The 22,073-nt window shown below is 52.6% G+C and overlaps 1 long non-coding RNA gene across 1 annotated transcript in view; it reads left to right on the top strand.

Annotated features, from left to right (window-relative positions):
* LOC143374037 (uncharacterized) overlaps positions 1–22,073 on the top strand; it is a 135,755-nt gene that overhangs the window by 56,583 nt on the left and 57,099 nt on the right. Inside the window, exon 2 of the long non-coding RNA XR_013086598.1 lies at positions 12,090–12,190. This is a non-coding gene — a long non-coding RNA (uncharacterized LOC143374037). The remainder of the gene's footprint in view (positions 1–12,089; positions 12,191–22,073) is intronic.

Genomic DNA, 22,073 nt, shown 5'->3' with positions numbered 1-22,073 from the left:
TCGAGGAGGCGACGACCTGGAAATCCGCGAGGTGAATTTCTCCGAAAGCCGCGCGCATCTCGCCTCGGATCGATCGCGCTTCCGCAGATAGTTGATTTCCATTTCTTTGAGCAGCTGTATTATTTTTATCCCCTCGCGACGGCAAGATACGCGCCTACTTCTTTCGTTTACGATTCACCGGAGATTCACCCGAGATTCTCGGTGATTTACGCAGGAGAATGAGAGGTTTATCGTCCGCTTAACGGCAAAAGGGTTGCAGGGGGCCGCGGAGCGTTTCAGGAGAGGAGGACGAAAATCTAGCGTCTCGCGTTTCCGACGATAATAACGCGAGGCCACGAAGGAATCGTGAAAAGCGCGGGGAACAAAGGATAGGGTACATTCTCCTGCGGTGGGTCGTGTCGCGGCAGATAACCGCGGCGATAGGGGCGTTATCGCGCGAAAAGCGACGGTCGAAAAATCCCCCGGCCAGAGGATCGTATCCATTCGAAGCGGTTTCCTTGGCGGTGTTCGGCGATAGTAGGAGGTCCTTTGCCTTCTCACGATGGCGAACGCATGCCAGTCTCTCTCTCCGCTGCCGCAAAAGCAAGATAACCGGAATACAGGTTTCTGCGGATAGAGTTGTGCCGTGACGACGACGCGAAATGGTAGGGGGTATACCGGTAGAGATGCTAATGTCGGCCTTGTGCCACATACCCGTGCTCCTGGTGCCCGTCCACACGCACTTACCTACACCGCTCCGCTCTGCTCCGATCCGATCGTGAGTATCGACGAGCGAGAGCACACACTCCTCCCGGTGCATAGATACACTCCGCTGCCTACTACTTGCATAGGTACTCTCGGTCCAATACGATCCGAACGCGGACCGGTACGCGCGCGTTACCTAAGTAGCTACACGCACCGAAACGCATCGCTGCTTTCTTCTCTCTTCTTTCGGCGACGCTGGCTCTATATAGGTATATCTACGCGGCGACGCCGAACCTCTATTCACCTCGCGGACTTTAGATCGCGCTCCTCTGTGCGCGACCTACTGCATCTAGGATCTAGAATCCAGGGGGAAAGTGGATCTTTGGAATATTCGGTGGCATCGGGGATCGTCTTTAGCCACTCGTCTGCTGGTAGCTGGAAACACTTTGCGATGCATCCTCGTCCAAGACCTCTCGTCTCTTTATCTCCCTTCGCGCAGAATCGCGTCGACATTCGAGAGGAAGTTGGAATCTCGGGGATCGTAGCTAATGATCTCGGGAAGATTGGTGTTTGGTGGAGGAAAGGGGGGCCGAGGCGGATGTATCGCGCTGACATTTTTCCTCGGCTCGTCACTGGATCAAAAAACCTTGGATTACGTAAACGCCGTTGGGATTCGAAGGGGAGGCAGTCGGACCGACGCGACTCGACGCGACGCCGCGACGGAGCGCGCTCGATGAACGAGAAAAATGGTTGCACTGGTCGTCGTGGTGGCCGTAACAGGCCTGGCTAAGGCCGCGTACAGACTTGAGCACGGACGCGAATGAGGCAAGCCGAGGCAGAATGCGTCAGTGATCCTCTAGGCAGTGATTGGAACAACGTGTTTCGTTGCTGATTGGTTGCAGCGATTTGGAGCAAAAGCGGAAGTAGACAGAGAAATACTGATAGGAAGATATAGATATGGTTTAGGTTATGTTATTTCCAGTTTTGCTCCAAAATGGCTGCGGTTATACCGATCACTCCCCAGAGGATCACTACAATGCGTATGCAAGTGTTGGACGTCGCTGAATTGCTCGGGGCCGTTCGCCGCATGCCTCGGGCCGTTCGCCGCTGCCTCGGGCCGATCCGACAACTTTGGATCGGCCCGAAGCATTTGGTAAAAGCAAGGGAAAGACAAGCCTCCTTCTATACAAGTTTATTTATGATTTTTTTTTAGAAATACGAATTTTAAGTGGGACCACATAGTTTCTTTACTACTGCTTTGTAGTCTATAACAAATATATAAAAGAAAAATTTAATGTTAAAAATTTTTATTAAAAATGCAGTAAAAACTAAATTAAAATGCACTAAAAAATAATTCTTTTCTTGTACAACAATTTCGATGGCGATATACTACGAACGCCTGCAGAGTTTTAGTTTTACTGTTCGTACATACATGACGGATCATTTCTCGATAAATTGTGTATTTTCGGTAATCGAGACGCGACTGGCGTCCCGAACGCAGCGGCTTTTTGTCGTTTTCGTAAAGGAACGCGAGTGGCTCGTTTCAAATACCTGGCTCCTAGATAATATCATAAATGCTGGTCTTTTATTGCACATTGAAACATCTGTTTTGAGGAACCTACATTTTTTGTTCATGAAAGAGGAGTCACATAATTTGAAAAAAAATTATCCTCACTCCCTTAAACATTCCTTCTACTTTTAACACTTTCGCTGCGGCTCCGTTCGGAGTCGTTTCAACGAATACCATGAATTACATAAAAAATTATTCTCTACTTTGCGTTATTATAAATAATACGTATCCTCTATGATGTTATAAAAGTTTCCTTTGCCTTAGCTTGCCTCGGCTTGCCTCGTGCGGGGCGCACAGAACGAAAAATCTCATTCTGTCCAGCTCGAGGCATTCGGGTCTGCCTCGGCTTGCCTCATTCGCGTTCGTGCTCAAGTCTGTACGCGGCCTAACTGGCTGCCAGGCCGCCGCGCCGCGGCGCATTATCGCGAGCATCGATCGCAATTTCATCGCTCGCAAGAAAGAAGGTTAGGCCAGGCCTGGTAGTATAGGTTAGGCACGAAGCGCGTTGTATCGCGCGAAAATCGCGTGAAAAACTGGCTGTCCTAGAAACGGACTGGCCAGTCAGTGGCACAAACCGCTCCTGACGCTTGCACACGCTCTAGACTTCTAGCCTGTGCACCTTCAAGCACCTTCAAGCACCTTCGATCCGCGGCGAGACCACGCATTATCGGCTGCAACGCGCTCACGCTCCCGCTCCTCTCCGCGTTCAGATTCGCGTCCGTGTGCCCGCGCCTCGTGTTTCACAAGGGCAGGAGGCCTCGGCGAATTTGATTTTCTAACGCGTGGACGGCGAGCTCGGAGGGACGGCTGGCAGATCGGCCAGAGCGGTGGCGAGTTCATCGCGAGTTCGTGCAACCCCCCCTCACCCCCCTGCGATTTTCCTTGAGCCGTGCCGGTTTAATGCGTTCCATCCAGCACCGCTATAAATAATTACGTTAATGCACCGCGCGTATCGGTGGCGATTCGATTTCCAATGCATCATTGGATGCGCAATTAAAAAAGTAGGTACGCAGGAATTCGAGGGGATCCGGGAGCCGAGGTGATGGATATCTTGTCGGATAAGGCTATGATTTCTAGCGGAGACTTTCGATGTTATTATTCAAGCTGCTGCCTACTGGGATTGCGTCGAATTGAATGAATGGCGTCGCTGATTAGGCCGGCCGTTAATAATAAAAATATATTAACGACTCCCCGGGATCCTTATTAGGTATCGTTATTAAGACGGGTATAAACAGCCGGCGTAACTCGTTACGCCACCCTCCATTTTTTTCCCCGTTGCATCGCGCGAAAGTAGGTGCACCGCTCGCGGAAAATAACCTTTGGAACGGTTGAGATTTTCCACGTCCCCCTCCGATCTTTCCTACCCGTGCCAATCTTCGCGGCAATCGCGTTACGAAATGCCCTTCACAGGCCGCGGCGCGTCCAATTTCTCGAGGCGCTTCGTGACACCGTGACTTCGCGGCCACTCGACCTAGTCTCCGATTCGACGAACAATTTAAACGGATGCACCGATCTTTGAACCGACCAGCCATTGTCGTTCCGTTCCTCGCCAGTCGAGAACGTCTCCTGCACTGGATCCTCTCGTTTCGCCCGCCACTCGGCAACCGACTTCTCTCGAGAGACCCGGCGAGGTCTCTCTCGCTCCGCAGCCATCCTCTGGAATCTGCCCCTAGATTTACTTAGAGTCGATCGCGAATCGGTGCCTCGTCACTCCTCCCCCGCGGCTATGAATTTGTCCGACGGGCGTAGCTTGCCGGCGTTAACGCGAATCGATTACGCTCTAGCGGCTCTCTTTCCAATCGAGCAACGCGTTGCCCTCCTCGCGTGCTAAGTAATTTTAGGAGGCGATTTTTACGACGCATATCAACTCCTCGCCCGCGTACACCTTATGTAACTTGTTTTGCTGCGAAATTTTACCGCGTCTGCGTACTCGGCTCGCTTAAAAACGGCTTACCGGCCGATCGCGGCGACAACGAAGCGACAGACGATGCAAATTGCTCGGAAAAACGGCGCGCGAGGTCGTTCGGGATGATCCCGGCACGATTTCAGCAGCCTTGCCACCGCTTGCTCGCCAAAGAAAGTGGCGGAAGTTGGCTGGCGTTTGCGTCCCGTGGATCGATTAAACGACCTTCGGCCCGGCGAAGATCGATGGCTCTCGCTGATCGAATCCGCGGAAATCGGCGCCTCTTGGCGTTCAAAGGCGATCCTCTGGCGCGGCCGGGAAGATTTATAAGATCGGGAGGCCGAGGCGAGGCGATCGCTGGCGGTCGCGAAATGCTTTGTTCCACGCGAGCGGGAGGCATTACCCACGTGCACACGTATCACGGACGAATTCCTGGGACGAATTGGCGGATAGAATGATAGGGAATCGGCGCATTAGAAATGGCGGTGGCGAGCGCGGCGGATTTATTATGCGGATGCCTGAGGATCACGCGGCCAGCTCCACGCGAGTAATAATCTTCGAGTGTTCTCTAATGCGAGTTGGAACCGGGCGGCCTCCAACAGCCTGAATTCGTCCCCCTTTCCCCATCCTGCCCCCTGTCCCCGGTTCCTCTCGTCCCCTCCTTTCGACAGGAGAGACGGCCATCTTGCTTAGACCACGGCATGTGCACTGCCGAATGCCGCCGCCATGCTAACGCGACAAAGAAACTTCTAACTCGGGTTGTCGTAGGTTGCCGCCGCTCCGCTCCGCGCCGCACCAGGCCGCACCGCGCCGGTATCCGGGCAGAGGGGCCTCTTCCATCTCGCACCGTTCGCTCCTTTACCCGTTCCCTCTTTCTTTCCGTCGTTTCTTCCTTTCGTTCGTTCCTCCGACTCTGCGTAAGCCGAGAGAGACGTCGACCACTTCAAGGACGACGATCGTGCCGATCGATCAAGCCGCTGGATCGCTGTGCTAACTCCGGCCAAACGACGCGACGTCTCTCTCCCCGGCGCTATTTCTCTCTTCCTCTGTCGCTGCCTCTCGCGGAATCTTTGAAATCCGTTGCGAGACGCGATCGAGGGTCTTCCAGTCTGCTGGCCCTAACGCAGGGCCCAGCAAACCTTCGCGCCCAGTCTCTGGAACGTCTAGTCGTCTAGGAGGAGGAGTGGACAAAAAAAAACTTGGAACCGTTGTTGCGAAGAGACGGTCGTAGGGTAACAGAGGACACGCGAGGATCGCGTAATTACAACGTACGTACGGTGGGCCGTGGACGGGGAGAAGGACGATCCCTTTGCCAGCGGTCTGCCCGCGATACGTACATCGGGCCGTTAATTACCTAATAATGCGTACGTTGACGGTGCGGATGGCCCGTTCGCTCGTTCACCAGCTTGCCGGTCGTCGGCCACGCGACATTCTTCCGGGCCGGGCCAAAGTGCGATCGCGGTCGATGCAGCGGGGCGAACGGTCGATGGCAAATTACGGTCACGTTTTTCCAACAGGCTGCGGCAACGAGCTACAGCGAATCGGAAATTGTGCGAACCGTGCGCCGATCGTGCCGCGGTGATATAAATATGCTCGCTCGAGTGAACGTGCGCGCGGTGGTCGGCTGGCTTATTGCGATCCTAACATCGCCTTGATCTGCCGATTACGGCTCAGATAAAATTCAAAATTCCCTCGTATTCCGCTTGCCATCAAGGCCCCAGGCTAACGAGGCCTGCGTAGGTGGGATTGCTAGCCATTGTCCCGCGTTACGTTTCGTTCACGCGATCCTTCGGCGCGTTGAATTTGTCCGCCGAACCTGGTCGAGCATGCGTCGAAATTCAAAGCTGGAATCGTTGAACCGCGGAACGAGGTCGGCGTCAAACCAGCCCAGCCGAAGCGTTCTCTACTGAGCGTGGGCACTAGGGTGGCTCTTATTTTCGACTTTTGAATTTTCTTGGAAGCACCGTCAAGAATAGTTTCAAATAATTAAAAAAAAAATCGTGTAAAGTTTGAGCTCGATCGGATAACGGGAAAGGGTGACCCTGGGCCCTTAAACATTTAAATAATTATTTAACAGCTCGCGATGTCGATTTTATATAATATCCTCCAAGTTACTGATTGAATAAAAAAATATGTCAAACAAAAGCTGTAGATCCGGACATGGAGCATCTTTTATGTTTTGTTACTTTTTTTCGTGCTACAAACGGTTTTAAAAAAAGTCTGAAAAACTAAAAAAAAAAAAACTTTTTTCCTCAAGTTTTGAAAGTGTAAAATGCTTCTAGAAGTCTTTTTATTTACGAAGGCGAACAAAAAAATTGAATTTTTATTTTCGACGACTATTTTTAAACATTTAAGGGAGGAGAGCATATACCGAAATTTGCGAAAAAGATAAAAAAAAATTGTTTTTCTTATTTTCAATGTTTGATATGTCATGAACGTTTCCTGAAAATTTGGGACCGAAATTCGCAAAAATATCGAAGATGATATCGAGAAAAGTGCATTTGAATACCTCACTACTGACGTCTATATCTTCGATATTTTTGCGAGTTTCGGTCCCAAATTTTTAGGAAACATTCATGACATATCAAACGCTGAGAAAATAATTATTTAAACGTTTAAGGGCCCAGGGTCACCCTTTCCCGTTATCCGATCGAGCTCAAACTTTACACAAATTTTATTTTAATTATTTGGAACTATTCCGGAGGGTGCCCCGAAGAAAATCTTGGGAAAAAATGTTACCAAGATTAATAAAAGCCACCCTCCAGTGGTCACGCACGCGACGCCGACGGGACGAAGGAAGTAAGCGTGCCCTGACGGTGGTTCTTGCGTCCGACACAGGCAAACGATCAACGAGGCGCGATTCTTCTTGGTTCGGGAAACAGCAGGGCTGGCTACTTTCGGAGCCTCGGAGTAACAACAGCGGCAGCGGCGTCGGGAGGAGGCGCGGCGCGGGCAACAAAGGCGGCTGTTCGCTCGACACGGGCTCGACTCGCCTCGGTTCTACTCGGTCGACTGGGATCTACGGGGATCGATGAGGATCGAGGGGGATCGACGGAAACGCGACGCGTGTCCCCTTTATTTTTAATCTCTGCTTTAAATCACCGAGCGCGAGGGCGCTCGCGACACGCGTCGATGTGCCGTATTCGCAAATATCGATTCTGAAAAGCGCCGAACAATGCCGCTTATTTTCTGTTTTCAATGCCCATTGTGTCAGCCGTTGCCGCTGGACAGCGATCGTTCTCGTTCTCGTTCTCGGTCTCTCTTTCTTCCGCTTCTCTCTCCCCGTTTCCCCGAACTCCTTCTCCCTTTTTCGCCGACCACTGACCACCCGTTCGTCGTCCTCGCTCCGAATTACTTTCAATCAGCTTTTCGCGTCTTGTCGCGACCGTACCACGAGCCCCTTGCTTCTTTGTACGCCGTAAGAAGGGTCGCAGTAACGCCAACGAGTCGCAAATGAACTCATTACGAAAGCAATGCAGTAACGGAATGATGCCGCGCGTCGTTACGCGCAATAATTAACTTGTAGGGTAGACCGGGGCGAATCGGATCATAGTAAGAATTTAGTCCATATTTCTTACGTCGCGATAGAAATGAGCATCTCGATCGTTCGTAGTGCGTCGTCCCACTCCCCCGCAGCTACCGCAATAACCCGTCAATTGTTTTAAGTCATTGTTTAAAGCTGGCATACGGTTCAGTGAGATGGACGCGCGCCAACGTTACAATATTTTGGTCCGACTCTAACCTACGTAATCTGCAATTTCGTATTTAAAATAGAAGGTCAGCTTGACAATTCAAATGTGTTTATTGTTATTGGTTTGCACGGTGTCCAAGTTTAGTATTTTATGTACTTTAGACTATTATGTCATTATATGTTTATGTAATCTACAACCTTTGAAATACCTACTTATATATATTTATAACTATAAATATTATAATTATCTATATACAGATAACAAAGAACAATCAGGGATCATTCAGTTTCATCAGTTTCAATCAACAAATCAGTTTTTTAATGTTTGGCTATTATCTTTTCACCATCAAACACAAAGCGATCCGATTCGCCCCCGTCTACCCTACGGTAAACGACGACGCAAGATTTTCGCCTTTTTTAAACGGTTTTCCCCTCCGCGAGATCGGTATAATCAATTGTCCGACTACGTACAGTTTTCGGGCAACACCGCTGGGTTTTTGTTTTTTCCCGAAAGCGACCGGGTTCTCGCTTGATATTTGTGACAGAATATATCCGGCTCGCTTCGCTGCGGTGCGGTCAGGTGATTTTTTTGTCGAATTTGGGAATAAAAAATGGTATCGAACACGCGCCGACCGTATCCCGTGCAAGTGTCGTTGCCCGGCCTTTGCGGTGTATCGCGTGCAATTTACATGCGAATACGTGCCACCGCTTACGTTATCCGCCGTTTACAAATAACCGCGAACGGCCCCGTTTAGGTACATACCGCGAACAAAACTTTTCTGCTTTCTCGGCTGTGCCGCAAAACGCGTCGCTTAAGAATCCGCGAGCGACTCGTCCCCGCGAGGAGGACGGGAGGGGGGGGGCAATTAATGAATCGCATAATAGAAATAGAATAGGGCTTGAGAAACACAAAGGTACAGGTACGTAGAGGCGACGGAACGGGACGGGAGGCGACGGAACGGCGAAGCCAGAGTATCGTCCGCAAAGTTACAATTTGCGAATGCACGCGGCAGTGGAGGCAAAGTGAAAGTGCAGTGTGCAGCTCTGCGCGCAGAGCGGGTCTCGGTGTCTTGAAGCCGGGGAGCGCAGAACCTTCTGACCTTGTCCCAAATACTGCGACTGACTGGCTCGCTCGTACCTGGACGACGAGAAGGATGGTAGTGGTGCGGTGTGCTGGTACACAGGCCGCTGTTCGCGCAACTTCTCTCTCGGTACTCTTGCGCGTGTACTGGTGGCCCTCTGCTCTTTGTCTCGGATCGCTTGCTGCGCCTCGTCGACTTCCTGTCGGGAGCTTGGTTACCTCTTGCCGCGGTACCACCACCTCGAGCTTGCTGGAATTTCTGGCTCCGCTTTGGTCGCTCGCTAAAACTCCACCGTTTCAGAACCTCGGGGAATCCAACGACCGAGAGCACACCGCTCGCGCTAAATCATCCGCTAAAAACCCTCGAAATTTCACCGTCAACTTGTCGCGGAATCTCTCGACGAGCCGCCGCAGCACGGGCGAAACTGCGAGACGCCCGCGTCGATTCGTTTCGACGGAGCGTCGAACGTGAGTTGTAGCGGCAAGCAGCGACGTGGCGGAGGAAGCAATGGCTCCGCAGGATCGATGGATTCAATTTTTTTTTTTACGACTCCCGGGCGCGAGAGCTGGTCATGAAATTTTAACGGGTTCCCTGCAACGACGTCCTCCTCGAGGATTCCTCCCGGAGGATTCGAATCGGCAAGGATATCACGCCCGTTTATTATAGATCCGTGTAGCCGATTCCTTTTCGTCAGGATCGCTTTATGCTCCAGACGTACGGTCGGGAGCGAAACGCATTATCCCTGACTCGGGACGATCCCACCCATACTGGGGATCGCCTTCGTTTGAATATCTTCTATTCCTGCATTTGTATTCTGGCGACGATATCGATCTAATAGATACAAAGAAACAACAATGGCTCGGCTGGACTGACGCGCGAAAATATCGCCGATGGGTTCGCTCCGGAGGAGTGTGTTTACATTTCGTCGCTCTGGTTTTCACGACTTCGGTACGCTAGCGGGCACGCTGCCGGGAAGAATACAGCCGAGGGGCAATTAAGAGCGACCGGCGCTGCCGATCTTTGTCCCTTTTCGCAATCTCGGTGCAATTAAATCGGATATTTCAGGCGGTGGCGGCGACGGCGACGGCGGCACCGTTTATCGCGATTCCACGAAAACCGTTGCAGCGTCGACCGGTTGCTCCGAGTAAAAACCCGGCCCTAAGGTTTCCTCTTCGACCGATCGTTTTTCACGATGGATCTCCTCTCCGCTGCTCTCTCTCCTTCTTATCCTTTCCTTCCGCCACCGTGTACTTATCGATCGTTCGCATCCTCGCGCCCGATATCGCCGCGACGTAATCGAAAACGAAACCGGTTCCCCACGTATTATTATTCCGGCGTTGCAAATCACTTGTACGTCGAAACGATCCGCCGGCTAGGATGTCCATTAAGGCTAAAACGCCGCCACTCGCCTATGAGTCGGGCATCGATTATTATCGTACCTGTATTCTGGAGCTCGATCGCGGCAGGAGCCGAGGAACAGAGAGAGACGGATGAGGCGAAGATCTCGCTTAGTGGAATCTGTCGCGGATAATCGCGGACCAGCAAAAGCGACGACAGATCCCTCGAAACGCCCTGCCTGCCGCGGAGAAGACGATGCGTGACGATCGCTGGGCATTAAAGTTCGCTTTTTGCTCGTTAAGGGGCCTCGCGATTAAAAACGGCCTGCTCTGCCGGGAAGGAGGGCGCGCATGGGTACGGACGGGGTGAAAGCGCGTACCGTACGCGTAATTGCGAATCAACGTTTCCGTTCCTTTCGTTCCGCGCTCGACGGTTCATGAGCGGGGTCATTCCCTGAAGTGATTACAGTACCTGTAGTCACGATACAAGGGGCTGGTCTACGTTTCGACGTTCGCCGCATAATCGAAGGGAGGAAGGTTCCTCAGACTCCTACGGTTCGATATTTCGTCGCGTTGGACCGTGGAGAGCGTCGGATCGCCGCCGGAGAGGCATCGTCGATGCCGATTTCCTTGAAGCCGCTCGAGGCGGCTGATACGTTGCGTGCTGGACGCGATGCGAGTCGCAGCTTAACGTGTACGCGCTCGCGTCCGCGGCAGTCCCCCGCGCGATTTGCATGTCGCTCGAGGTATCTCTCCTCCGCTCGTAATGAATAATAGATTAACGGCCGCTTATTAGGCGGCCCAGCGAGGCCTTCGCGATCGTCGAATGTTAGAACGTTCTAAAATGGTCGCCCCGAAGGCCAGGCCAGGTTTTTACGACGACCGGTTTAGAAACCGACTGCGCTTCTCGCGCCACTTGCCCCTCGATCCCTGTCCACTGCCAGAAACCAATCACGATCGCCTACCGGGAATCGTTGCTCGATCCAGCCGACCAATCCACAGCCCATGCAAACACTTGCTTTTCGTTCTCTTTCGACTTTGACTCCTCTTTTTCTCCGTTCCGCCGAGGAGCAATCGAGCCGGAGGAAGCGTCATCACGCCCGGCGAATAGTTATTTTCCGTCGCCTATAAATAAAAATAGACGACACGTTCGCGCTGCTTTATAGGTAGGTGGGTATCCACGATAGCCCCCCAATGCGTTGACTATCCAACAAAGCGAAGCGAAATGTTACGCAACCGGACTTAACGGTAGGTATGCCAAGTGGTTTGCACCGTTTCTCACGCTTTTGCGGCGCAAAAGTCTGGTCCGCGAACTCCATAACATACCTGCCAGGTTTTCAAGACCGCCCGCTGATCAGGCGCAAACCTTTTCCACCCGGTTCGGATGGGACGAGTTTCTTTTTCCACGAATCGAAAGCGGTTCGTCACATTTTCTAGCCCACTGCCCGATATTCTTTTTTTGCCCGGCAGGATCGCGCGGCACCGATACAGCAGTGGATCCACTCGGACGGAATCGACGGTCGATCGCCCCGCGAAATTTTCCCAGCCTCTGATTATCGACTGGTTCCGTGCAAAACGCGGCGAAGATCGATCGTCGCGACCGACAAAAATGCCCGAAAACCGCAGCCTACGGTTCTCGTCTTCCAAGCGGGCATTCGTGTTCCGAACGGATCGCCTTCGCTGCTACCTGCATAGCTACGCTCGCACCCCAAGGCCTTTCTTTTTCCATTTGTTTATTCGATCGGAGAAAATGATAGAGTTGCTGGAAATCGCGGTACACGGCGGAGTAATAACGAGAAACCGTTCTCTGTGTTTGTTTCAGGTCCACGATGCGCTGTGTGTCGAGGCTGAGAAAGATTGGAGGAGAAAAAGGCAACGCGTCGCGAGCCGTGGCATCGTCGGAGCATCGCCGGGGCATCGCCGGTGAGTGAACAACAATCGTTGCACCTTTTTTGTTCGAGCGTACATCGTCGCTGGGTGGTTACAATTTCACAATAAGTAGTAGGAACAAAGGTCTGTTATTACGTCCCCGGCAGACAATACTCGCTGCGGATAATGAATCGTAATCGCGATCGGCTGTTTTGCGACACGATTTAGGCTGAAGCTCGTCTAACGTGCTTAGAATACGAGCGCCTCGCTGGGAACAACGAGCCGCGAATATAACGCGAGCGTTACGATATGTCGTCGTCATCGTCCTAGTCGTAGTCGTAGATCGTTACACGCCGCCGTGCGCACGCTAACTGGATACCAGTGGCCTTTGCACCTGTCGGGCCAACCATTCCTTCGATTTAGCGACTGCTGATGATGTCTCGGGGACATCGGGCTTCCGCGGCAGGTGAAAAATCTTGATGGCTCCGTGCCCCTACCCATTCCTCGGCTCGATCATTGTATTTCAACCGCGTTTTTGCTTCCGACTCGCGAAACGGCATAATTAGCCAGCTAGACGGAGTCGCGGGAAATGCGCGGTTTATCGTGTGAAAAACTGTCCGCGCTCGTTGAATAGTTACGCGTTTCATTCGCATCGACTCGCCTGCCGATCTCACTTCCTCGTTCGAACCCTCTTTGGTAGCTACCGACCTATCTACCGATTGTCTCTCGATTTCGAGCTCCGGCGTCACTGCGAGCCGCAGCTCCGTCCGCAAAGTGGCTAACAAGCTGACGAAAAAGGCGAAGCCGCGCGACCGCGGAGCGAACAAGAAAAATAGGAAATTAATTTCCGCCAGTAGGAATTATTCATCGTATTACGGGAACGCGAGCGCTGAATTCTAACGAGTCAGTCGGTTGCCCGGCGCACATGCATAGCACATACACGCACGTACTCCTAGGCGCACCGTATCTTTTTATAAAATCTTATTTGTCTCGCTGCAAGCCAGCTACTTATGTATTTCTCTGTTTCTCGGCGCGGTGGTAGGTATATCCGCGCGTACACGTAGTTTCTCTGGATTCAGCTCGGCGACCAACTATCCGCGCGCTGTCCTTGTAGATTCTAATGCTAAATCCGTCTCTCTGAACCTCTCTCTATCTTTCGAGCAACCGATTGGAATGCATTACCAATGGTTTTAAGAACCTTGAAGCACACCGGCCACGTTTGAAAGTGAGCTGCACAATTTCTTACCCCGCAAACGAGTCACCACTCGGAATAATTGCTCTTTGCGGCGTGTATTACGGTCAAAGTTCGAGTCCCCGCGTTCTCTCGCCGCGATCGATAATCGCGTCGCACCGCCAATTTAGACGCGAGCGAGCCACCGACGCCGGCAGCCTTCGATCGGCTCTTTATCCGCTTTTCGTTTCCGAGAAAACGCTCTCGAGGCCTGGTCAATGTCGCCGCCTGTTTCCGCGATTTCGAACAATAGTTTTACACATTCTCAATTGGCGATGCTCCGTTATCGGGAGCTAAATCGATGCCACCAGCGGTAGATATCGCGGCGCGATTAGATAGGCGATTAGAGGGTCGCCGAGGAAAAAAGGCTAACGGGACACAGCCGGATTTCGCGTTATATCTGTCTCGGTCGGATCGCCGAGCAAACACGATTCATCGATTAGGCGTAGGTACTTCCGCGATGCCGAAGGTCGCGCTACTAGAGTAGGTGGCGGCTGGAGCGGATAAGTCGGTACCTAAATAGGTTTCTAGGCAGCGAATCTTACCGAACCGCTAGGCGGTACGCTCCGTTCGGCGGCGATCCCGCGCTCGAAACTTGGCCGACAAGTAGGCCTTCCCCTCGAGCTAGCCTCGCGAAGCCATTCATCGATTTTCTAAAGTCGTTCTCCGGCTGCGAGCGATTCTGCGACTCGGTGGATTCGCTGATCTTGGAGCAGCACGGGCTAGAGATAAGAGGCACTTTTGTCGCGGATAGTGCGCAGTACGCGTTACGTAGTTGGGTTTTTTCGTTGGACGGCATCGGTAAGGCTTGATCGATGTTTTTGCTGCGAAAATCGATCTACGAGGCGCGTCGGTCACGGCGCTTCGCGACGCGCGGCCTTCGAATACCTGACGTAGATGACGTCAGGCCCTTCTAAACAGGAGGGGCCCGGGCGACTAAACATGGCCGTGGATTTAGGCGACCAATCGCCGTTGCGTGCCGGCGTCAGGCCCCCCTTTCTAAGCGGTCAGGGTCCGGATGGTCCTGCCAAAAACGACCAGCACGGGAATAGAGATCGGAGGAGAATGGACGACCCAAAATGGCCACTCCGAATGGCGGACCTCCGACCTCGTTTCCTGGCTCGGTTTCCACACTTTCCTCACTTCGCTGGATTACCAGGCAAAATCGGAGCGTGAATTTCGATACGCCGCTAACTGGCCAATCGACGATCCCCGCGAATAGTTATTGTAATGCAGTTTTTACGAGGGAATAATGATCGAAGCGGCCGCTTGATCGCCAATGAATATGCACAGCGCGCGGGCAAGGTCCTCCGCGGGCAAGAAAAACCATCGTCACGCTGGACCTTTCAACTTCCCGCGGCTTCCTCGAGACGGAATTTCGCGGCGGGACCAAACCGCGGGGTACCGCGCGGATCGATCGCCACCAGTCATTAGACCAATTATCGTCGTCCGAACGCGCTCATTGATCGGTAAATATTTGCACGGCCGAGGACGCTGCATTAATATTTATCGGCATGCAAACTACCGCGCCGGCCTTGCCGCGCGCATCAACGATGCTTCTGCGACGACTGGTCCAATTTCCGCGATGCCCGAACCCTCCTGATTTCCTCCCTTGGTTCCCGGGCGAAAAATCGGGGCCCCGGGAGCCGCGACGAGGGCGCGCTAATTAGATCGTCGTCCGATCGCGATCGATGCGACGAAGGTGAAACGAGCTCGATCTCTCGATAGGTCGCGAGTCGAACTGGTACGATGTGCAGGCAGCTGCATGTGCATGCATGCGCTCGCCGCGGCGGTCTCTTTCAGGCGCTTCGAGCAGAGGTGAACGCCGAGCTAATCCCAGTGTGTGGTAATCGTCGTTTGCAAGATGTTTACGTAATTTCACCTTTTTTCGCATGCACCTCCACCGATCGGCCAGCCGCCTCTCCACCCCGCGCGCGGTTCCCCACCTCGCGTTCAACCTCTTTACCGATGCACGCGAGGAACGGTTTATAATGCCGCCATTAACGGACGTCGTCGTGTTCTCACGACAGGGAGGAAGCTTCCCTCCTCTTTTCTTTCCCTTTTCCGAGAATCAAGCAGCCTCTCTCGAGCAGCTACGTTTCCCGATCGGAGCTTCGAGCTTTTCCTAGATTCGCCAGGTAGTTACGCATGTAAGTGGCGTCGCTATTTTTGTGCCCCTGCCCCCCAGGTAGGCAGGAAACTAAAGAGACCTCGACGGAAAAGCACGTCAAGCGGTGACGCGGTGATCGATGGAAAAATTCGCCGCGCCTTGTCGATTCGGACGGGCGGAAGGGGGCCCGCAGCTTTAATTGCAAAAGAAAAGTATCTCTGCGAGGGAGACGGTTCGTGTAGAAAATGGGTGCTCCGCATGCGATACTGCGTGTCCGACGACGACGAAATTTTTCACGCGGATCCGTATGGCCTCTCGCTCTCTCCTCCCCGTGATCCGGTCCTCTCCTCCTCTATTTTCTATCGGCTATCTTCTCATCACGGCCGACGAACAGCCGTGCGTGAGCTCCTACTTTTTGTCGGCCGACGACCGGCCCAACCTGCCGTTCTCAATGATTCCAAACCCGTTTCCACGCACGCTGTACATACCGAGGTATATACCGAAGTACACGCGCGTCCGTCTTCGACTTGCGATCCTGAAACAAAGTCCATGGATCCTGCTTAACGGAATTTCATCGGGCCGCCCGTACGAGTAGAGGTTTCGGAGTGGTTCGCTCGCTGTGGGCGATAGGTAAAGGACGAAAATGCGAGGAGAGAGGAGTGTCGGTCGCCCGATGCGACTAGCCCTCGATCCGAAAGGCTTTCTCGCTCCTTTTGCGTCCAGTTGGCCCGACGATTAGAGGAATGATAGGCTGCGACGTGCCGCTTCCTGGACGGAAGACATGGTCCGGCGTTCCTTCGCAGCAGATTTATAATAATTAGGTAGCTGAAAAGAAGGAGACGCGTGCTCGCTGCAATAAATTATAGGGGAGCATTAGAGCGGTGGGATCGAGCTGACGGTAGGTCAGTATCTTCTGCCTATTCGAACCACTACCTATACAGCTCCGCTCCGTTCCTTTCTTTTCTTCCCTGCGGTGGTCCCCTCGCCGCTGCGGCCACTTGTGCCTGCTGGTGGTTCAGTTCAGCTCGGCTCCTCGACCAGCCCGCTGATTCCAACCGACCAAACTGGTTTTCGAGAATTTGATGGATCTCTGCCATATTTCGATTACGTCCACGGGCAGAAGCTCCGTCGTCCAGGCTGCTCCGCTTCGCCCGAGAAACATTTTCCCTCGGCGATCGAGGCGGCGAGCACTCGCGCCGCGCACCTCCGCACCGAAATCTCCGCGCGCATTCTTGGAACTCGTTCAACTCCGCTCGTAACTTAAGCAACCACTTGATCTCGTTCATAAACACTTATCGTTCGCACCCCGAGGCGCGCGCAAAGTTCGTTCACCCCGCACCCTGCGCCATTTCCTCTGATTCTTCCGCGCAGCAGGTACCTGCCTACTTTATACCAGCTCGCGCGTGCAGCTGGTGACGTTTGTGTACGCACAGAGAATGTTGCGTCGAGGACAACGCGAGAGCTCCAGTGATCGACCGTTGCCCCTCGCTCCTGCGTCTTCTCGTCGAATTAATGCGCGAGCCTGCAATAACACCCGTGGCCCGTCCAAGGGCGCGTTTAACGGCGGCAGGTGCGCGGAACCGTTATGCGGTGAGTGGAGAATTTTTCAGCGAGTGCCGAGGATCGGTCCCATCCCCGCGACAGCTTAGGAATTGGTCGGAATCCTGGAGGATCTCGGCTGGCGACGGTGCTCGCCGCGGGCCAGGATAATGAAAAATAATTTAGATTCCGGGTGCGTTATTACCGCGTTCGCCTGGCGGATCAGCGCGCTATCTCGAAGGCCGAGGGAGGCAGTGGGCAGCCTGGACGCGGCTAATTAAACTGTTCCTGTCCGGCTTTTCTTCGCGCCGCGCACTTTTATCCGGCGTCGATACCGGCACGGACCATCTTGAACGACGAATGCCCGCGCGGTAATTAATATCTCCGGAGATAGGCGGCGTTGTCCGAAACACGCGCGACGAAATAAAATAACGCGAGTTAATTAAATTTTCGTGCGTCGGAGCGCGGATAATGTGCAGGTTCGAAACAAATAATCTGTTGGCCCGCTTTGAGTCTGTTTCGTGCGTTCGGTGAGGCGAGCGGGGCGAGCCGGCGCGGCGACGAGCTTTATCTAATTACCCGTGAGCGGGGCTTGGTCGCTCCGCTCACATTTTTCCTCCTTCTTCGCTCCCTCCTTTTTTCATTTCCCGTGCTTGTAACATATTGTACCGAGGGGCCAGTTGGCCCGAGGACATAATAAATTCCTCTTTCTCTGCTGGCTCGGCTGCTCGCTGTTCCCTTCAGAACAGCTTCATCGGCCACTCTTGGCCCCTGTCTCTTGTGACGGGCGCGGCTCATCGTCTCGTAGTCTCGTCGTCTCGTTCGAGGCCGTAAACGGAGGAAAACCGAGGACGAGGACGAGGAGGCGAGACGGGAGCAAGGGACGGAGAGGGAAATAGACACGGGTCGCCTGCCGCGTAATTGAAACGTCCTGTACACGCCTATAAGGCAGAAGGAAGCCCGTTGCAGTTCATCAGTCATTCCGGGAGTACACGGCAGTCATCGCGGATGCATTTGCAACCCCACAGAACGCGAAATGATGTGGGTGGCAGGGTGGTAGAGCGACGGGGGACCGGGGGTTGGGGCGATGGGGGAATCGGGACGATGGGAGGGGGGAGGAGAGTTCACCGCGGTCGGGGGTGCGTTGCGTTCGCCCTGGTTCGCCCTGGTTCGCCCGCGAAGGGAGGCCAGGAGAGCGGAAAGGGAGAGGATAAGAGAGATGCGCGCGTATACCTATTCGCGTATATATGGTTCGCGTACGTGCTCGTGGGGTAGGTCGTGATTGCTCGACGATACAAAGGATGGACAGAACCCCCCTGGGCACCCTTCCCTATTACGCCCCGTGCAACTTCTCCGGTGGGACGAGGAACTCGCCCCTGGAAGCCACCGGTAAGACAAAGACCGACCGAAGGAGAACGCTCCTGTCCCCGTGACAGTCGCGAAACTCACTCTCTCGCCCCCTCCCTTCTCCTCCCTTTTTCAACCTTCTTTTCCAACCACCGCCGCACAGTGGGAAAAAATCGGTCCGTCAGCGGCCAAAAATCTATAACTTTTCAACGGATGAAGATAAAGTAATAATTCTTTTTGCTTTAATGAAGTTGATGTGTCCTTCATTACTTCGATGATATTGCGTTACTTATATTAACCCTCGGTAGCTTAGTTTGCAGAATTCTTTTAGCAGTGTGATCCAACAAATCTTGAAGATTACATTCTGCCGATATTTCCGTGGCTTTTCAATTGTCTGGCATTGAATTCTTCTTTGTTTCCGTAATCAATTTTTTGTAGATGTTGAGTTAGTTTCTGATATTTTGCCTTAGATGAACCTAAATCAAGGAAAATTGCCAAAGCTTCTTGAGGAGAAAAGGTATCTAATTCTGTCGGTGAAAATATGGCATCATATATCCGATCTATCTCTGATTTCTCTGCTTTTTCGATAGCCTCTAAAAATTTTGCTCTTTTATAATCGTGATTTTTTTATAATTGGAGATGATAACTTCTGGCACATCTATTTCTAAAATGGATATATTTTGGTTTATTTCTAATTGATACTAAAGAATCGTAGTACATTTTCATATTTAACTCCACACTTCACCGCTATCTTATTAACAAAATTTTTTTCACTAATACTAGTTTCTTCTATAAAGATATTAAATAAAAATTTATATGTATACTCCATTTTTATAACTATTATGCGAACACCAGACTGAACTCAATTAAACTTATTTCAGAATAATTCACCGCAGTAAAATCACACCTTATCAATTATGTATTAGTTAATGTAATTAAGTATTACTTAATATAAGTAACGTAATGCTATCTAACTAACGAAGTACACATCGACTTCATTAAAGCAAAAAGAATTATTACTTCATCTTCATCCGTTCAAAAGTTATAGATTTTTGGCCGGTGACGCACCGATTCTTTCCCACTGTGCGCCGTGCCGCACCGTGGTTCCTCTCCACGCGACGGCCCTTTGTCTCCCGCAACAGAGATTGTCTTTAGCGATTTAATAACGCTACAAGCAAATCCCGCCCGTCGACCCTCCGCCACGTTCTTCCTTCCCCTCGTCTTAATCCTCCGCCAGAGTTGGCCGGGATGGACGAAATTACCGAGGATTCCGCGGTCCCTCGGAGCAGCGTTTGATCGAGCACGGGGACAGCGAGGGACAACGGAAATTCGTCGGCCCATTGTTTATGGAGGTTCCATTAAAAATCGCACGCGTTTCGCCGACGCAGCCCGAGCCGTTTCTCTTCGGCCACGGGAAATCTTGGCGAAAATTGCTCAGTCCACGCGCGTCTCTCGGGTTTCCTCCGCTGCTCCCTCGCTCTCCGTCTCTCGAGCCACGAATCCCCGGAGACCCGCCCGTTAATTAAATTAATTCCGATGGCATTTTTCCGGGTTACTTTGGCGAGCGGTGTAGGCGAAATAAATTACGCAAATCGTAAGGAATACTGCTGGCAGAAGGAACATTCCTTTACGCTACGCGAGACTGAGCCAGACTGAGCCAGCCCGGGCACGCTTAAAGGGACCATTACAGCTAACGTTCCCCGGTAGGTAGGTAATTAACGCGTTACGTTCGCGTCGTGTCCCCCGACCCTTCGGCGGATCGGCCAGCTCAGATCCCAGATAGAGCGCGGAAGGTTTTCGCATCGGATGCGCGGGAGAACGGCGAAACGAGCAGTCATAGTGGAATAGGAACGCGGAAAGAAGAAAGGAGATGGGAACCCGCTAATAAAACCACCCCGCAATGAGAAAGTCTTGAACTGTCGGCAAATGAGACGTTGTTGCCCAGCACGCCGATGCGAGTTACGTACTTACGCGTACGCAGTACGCACCGCGTCGCGCCGGCCCGAGTCTTCTCACTTCCATTCCGCCACGATTCCGTTAAAGCTCCTTCCCCCCTTCCGCCTCGCCCACAACGGGGAATTATATTGTAATCGAAGTAATTTGCGAAAACAACTCTGCGCGCCGAGAGATCGGAGATTGAGGAAACAGCCGAGAGGAATCGGGACGCACCTCCGCACGAGTGCGGGAAACGCAGCCAGCCCGTTCCCCTCGAACAGCTGGGGCCTCGTGCTTTCGGAGCAACAGATCGCAAAACACACGGTAATCTCAATATCGTCGCGAAAACGTCCATGTCGAATAGACTCAAGATCCGCGACGGTCGCGGCAGTTTTTCATCGGCGCGATAAGCGCCTCCCCTTCGCACCTGAGACGCGATTGCGTCGCCCGACCGTTGAGCAATTCCACCGTCCATTAGATGTCGAAAGCCGTTTTTTTCTCCGCGGCGCTATAAATAACCTCTTTATTTGAGCGGGTGTTAATCGCCGCGGGGATAAACCGAGGCAACAGTCGCCGTCCCCGCGGGTGGTTGCAAACACCCGTTCAGCCCGCGCAACGAAATTACGATCGAAAGACTCGAAAGCCTCGCGAGATAGGGATTTTTCTCGCATCATCGCTGACTCGAAGGAACAAGATTAATTCGTTGAAAACAAGCTTTATCTGGCCGCGGTGTTGAATGCCGCGGGAGGGCCGCGCGGGTTCGTTCGCGATAAGCCTTATCGAAATAATTACGTTATCTGAAAATGTCTATTGCGCGCTCGCGAAAATGCCTGTGTGGGTGCAGGCAAATCCCGAGAAAGTACCTCGGCGAACAAATAAATCGTTGGCAATCTGCTCTCTTGCTCTCTCTCTCTCTCTCTCTCTCCCCTTGCTCGCAATCAGCCGCGACGCTCGGTGTCGGTGCGGCAGTGAGAGAAGCCTTCCAGAAAGAGGTGCCCGGACCGGGCAGAGGGAAAATGCTAAGTTTAATGGTCGATATATTATAATAATTTGAGGAACAAAGGCGAACGATCGCGGTGGGTTTGGTTGGCCGAAAGTGGCGTTGCGTCGAGCCGTGGTCTCAAAGAGAATCGCGGACACGCGCTCGTCGTAGCCACGGCCGGTTTATCGTCCGCTCTCTCACTCGGTCGCGTGTGCACAGCTCGGTCAATCCTACTCGTTCGCGGCTCTCAGGGTTACGCGAGTCGCGAAAAATATTTGAAGCACTCTCGAACCCTGGCCTTGAACGAGTTTGTTTGCGAGGGCCGCGTTATCGGTGCAGCCGACACGTCGGTTATTTTTTTCGCGGAAGACGGCTGCGCGGTCACGCGCGACATTTGTCGGGAAAAATCGTGCGGTTCGGCTTTTCGTAAGAGCGCGATAAAGCGGCGATATCGTTGTTTCATTTCTTTTTTTTTTTTGCACCGATCAACCGCATCTCGCGAAAAAATACACGCTGAACAGCGCGACCGAACCAGCCGTCTGGAGCAACGGCTACAAAGCTAGGGTCGCGCGGATGCCAAGTACCTCTCGAAGCGCGCAAAGCCGAACAATCGCCCGCCGCCGCGCCACACCGCCTCTCTTATCGCGGGGAAATATTTTGAACCGTGGAAAAATTCAAGATAATGGGAAAAACACGCGAAATCGTTCGGTGACGCGTCCAATTCCGCCGCAGTTTTCTCTTATCATGGACTTTAATTAGCGTACGAATGTGTTATCGGGTTTCGGGCATCGGA

Source organism: Andrena cerasifolii, chromosome 10, assembly GCF_050908995.1.
Source record: "Andrena cerasifolii isolate SP2316 chromosome 10, iyAndCera1_principal, whole genome shotgun sequence".
NCBI lineage: Eukaryota > Metazoa > Arthropoda > Insecta > Hymenoptera > Andrenidae > Andrena > Andrena cerasifolii.
Note: the sequence above shows the minus strand (reverse complement) of the source record. Positions and strands in the feature narration are given on the sequence as shown.